General features: G+C 44.6%; 1 protein-coding gene across 1 annotated transcript in view; it reads left to right on the top strand.

Moving 5' to 3' along the window:
• The first annotated feature begins 1,493 nt into the window (after positions 1-1,493).
• The window catches only part of LOC6599459 (talin-2), a 32,996-nt gene continuing 27,634 nt past the window's right edge, over positions 1,494-6,855 (top strand). Inside the window, exon 1 of the mRNA XM_026993613.1 lies at positions 1,494-1,611. The gene's annotated coding sequence lies outside the window, so the exon portion shown is untranslated. The remainder of the gene's footprint in view (positions 1,612-6,855) is intronic.

Genomic DNA, 6,855 nt, shown 5'->3' with positions numbered 1-6,855 from the left:
GGAGCCACCCCCAGAGGCTGCTCCCAAATGCCGCCTGTTTATGATGGTCACGCGAACTTTGAAATACAACAAAGATTTGGTCACCCTTCCAACGCTTGGGACGCCTACGCCCGCAGCTGGAATGTGGGCCTGTGTGTGTGTGTGTGTGCGTAAACGTTTATGCTAATTAAATGCAACTTCCAGTCCTGGAAGAAGCAAAAAAGAAATATAATTCAATTAAAGCTAAAGTTCTCCCCTTGAAACACTATTCCCAGTGGACGCGCCTGGAGGGGCGCACTTATCAATCCAACTTCTTTATCGCCTTTGATTGAACAGCCAGTTGGCCAGAGAGAGATAGCATGAGAGGGAGAGCATTCCAGACGATAAGATTAGTGCGACAATGCGACAGGGAACTTCTTGACTCGAAGAATTCACTGATTGACACAGCTGCAGGCCCTACCCTACCCACCAGACAGTGTTTGCAAATTGTTTTCAAGTTAATTATGAAATTTAACCCTCACTCTATGGTACACTCTCTGTCTGATGTCTGTCGGTCCAACCCCCGGCTCGTGCGGGCCTCCTGCTGTTCAAAAAGATTTCACTTTTTAACACAATTGTTTCAACCGCCGGCTGGCTGGGAGATCAATTCTGTCCTATAATTGGGCTTAATTGAGAGAGAGGGAGATGGAAAAGCGAATACCCCGTTTGTTCCGCTTCATTTGTTTACGCACTTTTCACTCGAGTCATTCATTCTGTTTTCATGGCTGCCATCATTGGCGCCAAATTGCTTAACTAATACTTTTTCTGGGAAACTTCCAATGAGTAAGCTTCCACTTCCACTTTCCCGCTTCCGCTGGCTCTTGGCCGGAGGTTGTGTAAAACAAAAGTGAGAGAGAGAGAGAGACGGAAGAGGAAAGAAACAGCCATTGAAAGAAGATTAGTCATCGAGTGGCAGGGAGGAGGCAGGCAACCCACTGGCACGGGTCCATCACCTTGTTCCTCTCTTTCTCGCCGCCCCAGTCATCGACTTCTTCCACCTTCCTTTTCTTGGTTTGTTTTGTTTACATTTGTCTGCCCTGTGTCTCTCTCCCGCTCTCTTCTAGCGACGATCACCGAAGAGCAACAGGCGGAGTGAGAGTGAGAGAGAGAGAGAGAGCCACTGCAGGTGCGCTCTCAGCTTGTGCTAGTGGGCTCTCTCTGATTAGAAGCACGCTGCCACGGCCCTCTGTAGTTACGCTCTCTGCCTCCCCCACTGCTTGGGCGCTCTCAGGCCGTTGCTGTGTAGGCACCGTAGGCTCTCTTTCGCTTTTCTGTGGCGCTCTCCAACTGTTGCTCCCACTTCTTTGTGGTTTTTGGTCCCTCCATCTGTTGCTTCTCTCTTGAGCCGCCTGCGTTCGGCGCACGGTGGGGGCCTCAGTTGAGTTGAGTTTTACCCGTCGTCGCTGCCGGATCGTTGTCGACAAGTGCCGTGGCCGATATCGCTAAATGTACAAATACATATATATCCAATCAAAAATACATACATATATGCATATATCGCATTGCGTATCTGCCATTTACGTTTCTTTTTTTTTATACAAAGTTTAAAGCTTAATTGTGAAAAATAGCGGATAATAAAAGCAAATAAAAAAGGTATAAAAAGAATCGCCAAAATGTTCGATAAGTGCACATATATGAGCGTGTGTGTGTCTGTGTTTGTGTGCTAGTGCGGCGGTGTGACATATGGTGTTATTTTTACGCTAGCCACAGGAATATAAATATACATATATTTGTATATACCCTTGTATATACATATATACCATAAATAAGCAAACGAATTGTGAAATTAGCCAACGACCTTTCCAATCCATCTGGGTACACCTGTCCTACGCCTGCGCAGCGCCTAGAAGAACCCTTCTTCTCATTGAAAGCATCATCTGGACATAATACATATCTCTGAATACTCGCATGTGTGTGTGTGCTTCCAAAAGTTTTAAAAACAACCAGAAAATTACCTCATCGCTCTGCCCAAAACGTCGACGTCGACGACGACGACGCGACGACGACGTCTGACGCTCTCTGCCCCTGACTTTATGCTTATAGTCGTATACGTATACGTACACATATGTACATATACATATGTATATTTGATTCTATATTTCTTGTTTGCCTAGCAGCAGCAGCAGCAGCTGGCTGCCTCCTCCCCCGCAGTACCCCGCCACTATGGGTCCAGTATGCTTAAATAAATACTATCTTCAAGATACATACTCTCAGATTTGTTTTGCATTTGTAAGTAGATTTATTGTTTTCATACCCTGGAAATGTAGGAGGATGGTAAGGGTATGTTGTGTGTTTGTGGCGAGAGAGATGCGACAGCTGAAGGAGAATATTGAAAGAGATATCGATATATAGTGCATAAAAAGAAAAGAGAGCCTACAAGGGATATGTCTTGGCATTCAATTGAATAAATGTGGTTTGTTCCATGTCATTATTCCATTAGAAAATCGAATTATCAGGTATCCCGCAGTCGGTACCCCTCATACGGGGCATTCTTACTTATTTCTCCCTCCTCTGCTGTGTTCTCTCTTCTTCGTATGTTTGATTACCTTTTCAATTTCTCGCGTTTGCCTTCGGTGTTTTGCTGCTGTTGTTTTGTTGTCATAAGTCATTGCCAGCGCGATCGTGAGGTTTCTCTTCTTAACTCCCTCATTGATTGTGCTTTTGCTTTTGATTTTGCCTTTGCCATTGCCTTTGCCTTTGCTTTTGTGTGGTTTTCCTCACCGTTTTCTATACCGTTTGTTTGGCAAATTTCGCCCGTCGCTCCATATTTTGGGGGCGTATTCTTTATTGTTTATCCATTATCTAAAAATGTCAATGCTCGTTTACAAAATTGTTATTGCTGTCCGTCCATATCCCCCTCTCTATCTGTATCTGTATCTGTATTTCTATCTTTCTTTCATTCGTTCGTTGGTTTTGGTCTCCGGCAAAGCTTTTGACCTTATTAGCGGTTTCGTTTTTGGAATGTCCGCCACATAAACACGCTTCGGAAACATAAAGAAATCGAAATCCAAGCTCATTTTCACTCCATGCTGTCTCTGCCTCTGTCTCTGCTGTCTGTGTGGGCAGTGCATCAGTGTCCCACGAATATATGTAATATTGAATGTGGATGTGGATGTGGATGGGGATTGGTGGACGTGTGGATGGTTTTGCATCCGCCATGCCCCAAAGTGGTGCCTGCTGCCCCTGATCCGGCACTGGCTCTGGCTCTGATCTCTGCGTGTACGTACATACAGATGTACATTCGGTTGTCGATATATGTATAAGCAACAATCCCCCCATTGAGCAAGCGCCAATCTATCCGTAACTCGGTCACTTGGAAACGTTTGTGGGCAGTCCCCAGTCCCCAGTCCCCAGTGCCCAGTCCCCAGTAGTCCCCCGATCCATTGCCCATTTGTGGGCAATCCAGCCGCCAGACAAGTGACTGCATTTTCCACTTGTGCGAGTATTTTGTAGCCTCCGCTTTTTTTTTTTTTGTTTGTTTGTATCTTTTTGGTTTTTGCATATTTGTGGTTGCTTTTTTATTAATTGAGCTGTATTCGTTAATTGGTTTTGTGCTCTCTGGTTGGAGGAGGTAGTGGCGGAAAGGTCTCCCAATGAGTGCTGGCCAGACAACTTTCGAAAGAGCACGGGATGGATGTCCCAGGGATATGTTTTCGTGGATTCAAGATTATTCCATAATTTCGAAACTCCATTTTTTCTTCTTTGTTTTTTGATTGATTTTGATCTGGTTTTAATGAGAAATGTCAGTTAATTCGTTTTTATGCTGGTCTACAGTAGGTGTGTTTTGGAATTCAGGTCATTTCATTTCATTTCATTTGGCATTGCAGAGATCAAAATATATGTACATAGCTCTCGAGGTAATCTGATGTTCTGTGACTGAATCCCATTAAACACACAAATTTATCTTTGATTCTCCATCATCAATTTTTCAATCCCCCCCCCTATGTCCAGCTCAATTAAAGCAAATTAAACAACAATATTCGAATTGCATGCAGAACGATAGCCCCAACAACAAGTACAGCCACAAATTTTGTGTGCGGCGGCAACTAAAAACGAATAACAATACTCGGAATGATAATAACAATATAATGTCGAGCAGACGCGAACAGTGTAATAACAATTAAAAAAGTAAAAATAACAACTGGTGCCGCTCTATTTTTCCAACGCCTCAGCATTTTTCAATGGTTTTGTATTGCATTTTGGACCGAACCGGGGCTCCATGCACAGATACATAGATGTGTACAGTAGTCTCTCGGTTGTGGACAAGAGAATAGTTTTGGCCAGAGAATCGTTTTGGAGCAGACACTCTAGACTGCTCTGCTTGTGCTTTCCATCTCCATCTCGATTTCCCTTTTCCTATCTACGTATTTAGTTTTGGAAAGTTCTAATTGTTGGGTGACCACTGTACCTATGCACATCTGTACACCCAAACGTATGCCTCGTATGCCGAGGTATGTAGGTTTTTAATGCCGCTTTCAAACTTCTGCTGCCGCACACATGTTTCATCATCTCTCATCTCTCGTCTCTCGTAGCGAAGAAGTGGCGAAGAAACAACAGAAATGCTAAATAAACAAAGCGAGACAGCACATGAGCGGAGCCGAAGCCCGATAGTGGGAGGGAGGAGTAGGAAGCAGAGCAGATCGGTTCGGCGGCAGAGCACTATTCCATATTGAGTTCGATTGGATTCCGTTTGGGGGTCCGCTTCGATCCGTTCTATCGTATATTATGGAATAGTTTATTGTTTTGGAATGTTTCTTAATTACGCGGAACTCAAGTGGCGGCAGAGGAGGTAGTGCTTGCTGGAGGTGGAGGCTGGAAGCTGGAAGCTGACTGGAAGTAATATCTGAAGCAGAAGCAGAAGCAGTGCCAGTGGCAGAACCCGACACACATCTGTGCGGTGGCGGTTGGACGATCGGAATGTTTGAGCATTTCCTTTTCGATTCGCATTCCCATTACCCGTTTTCGCACGCACACTCATCGCGTTGACTCATCCACACACGCACGCACGCACACAACCAACACCCATTAAGAGTGAGTGGGAGGGGTGGGGAGGATAGTGCGAGGACCCTTCTTGTTTACTATTAATGCTGATAAAGAATATGCATGCCTGCTGCCTGCACATTCAGTTCTAAAAATAGCCTCCGGCAGTACGAGGCGAGTATTGTCATCGTCATCGTCATCGTCACCATATCTCCATATTTGAATGCGAATGTGCACACAAGATTTATACAAAAATTAATTTCCAGTATCGACTACCGAAAGCAGTGCGAGTGGGACAGACAGAGAGAGGGAGGGAGTGAATGGATGAGACAGAGGATGTGTGTTTTCTTGTACTCTTCGGAAAGGATATTTATAACTTTGGCAACCCTTTATCTGTACATACATACATATGTATGTATGGGGACACTTGATTGCATTCCTCCTTATTGCTGCTGGGATCACACACTGCTAGGGATAGCATCGCTTCCCCAGAAGCAATCGACGGTACTGAAGTTGAATATCTGTGTCTACTACGAAAATCATGATCAACATCGAAATTGTAGCCTATAAATGCTCAGCAAAATCAAATGAAATCTCCCAACGAGCCGCACGTACCGCGACACAAAGATAGCCGGTACTCAGTTTCTAAACACAATATGTATTAATTCTTTTATTTTTATTCATTTTATGCAATAATCGGGCAGGCTTCGCTTTTCAAAACGTTTCGTTTTTGGGTGTTGGGGTGTCCGTTTTCGCAAAATGTTTGTCACATTTCCTCGTGTCCTGCTAAAGGCCCAAAGGCATTACCCAATTGGGCAAAGTGTTGTTGCATTGGATCAACCATTTCCAAGCCAAGCTCGAGGTTGGATTCAAAAATATGTCGCTATAAGGAAAACACAAGCTAAATTGCCCTGATATCAATGGCATCAATAAGTCATCTATTTTCTCCATTTTGCAGTTATGAGGAAGAGGTTTCAGTTTCCCGAAGATGTGCTACTTCTTCTATGGAAACGATCGATCTGCCAGGGTGTGCCGTGTTTCGAACCCCTCTCCTTGCTGTTTATTTAGTTTATCTCCAGTGGAGTTGGGTGGGGTTTTGGGGTTGGGTTTGGGTTTGGATTGGGTCCCCCGATCGGATTGTCACGTCTCTCCCCCTCTCTCCGTGGGTGTCGTAAATCCCTGCTTGATTACGTCAGTAATTCATTGGTTTTCTTGGTTTTATTTGTGTATTCTTTTTGTATTGTTTGGGGAAGGGGGCTTGAGGGCGGCGCGAACACGCAGATAGGCACTTCATCAATCTGTGTGTCAGTCAGTCAGTCAGTCAGTCAGTCCGGGAGTTAGTCCGGGAGTCAGCCAGTCGATTCGGTGCGGTCAGTCGACATTTGTTAACCGATTTCCAACGCTTTTGGGCTTGCGGTTTGCCTCCCCCGCACAGTGGGTGGAAGTGGAACCCCTGAAAAGTGCAAAAGGGGTTAATGGGTACAAATCACAGGAAATCTATCATTGAATTTGGTTAAAAGTTGGCAGGATTACTGCCAGATATATGTAGATACATATGTAGTGCCCCAGATATGTTTCCGGGGTAGATTATTATTTGGAGAAAAAACCTGGAGATCTGTTACGAAACTATTTATATCATTGCGATACTCTGCTGACCCCCACATTTAATGCATTCGCATTCGCATTTCCATTGAAAATTTGATTATCTGTGTGTGGACTTTTCCCCTTTCTCTGTTTGTTTGTTGTTGTTGTTTTCTTGGCATGCCTTTCCCCTGGAGCAGAGGAGGGAGATTGGCGTGTCCATTGGCAGTTATCTCTGGGCGCTTGGCCTTGCCCTGCCCTGCCCTGCAATTTATT

The sequence above is a fragment of the Drosophila persimilis genome, unplaced genomic scaffold (assembly GCF_003286085.1).
Source record: "Drosophila persimilis strain 14011-0111.01,24,50 unplaced genomic scaffold, DperRS2 tig00000863-arrow-arrow-pilon, whole genome shotgun sequence".
Taxonomy (NCBI): Eukaryota; Metazoa; Arthropoda; class Insecta; order Diptera; family Drosophilidae; genus Drosophila; species Drosophila persimilis.
This window is presented reverse-complemented; position numbering and strand designations above follow the sequence as displayed.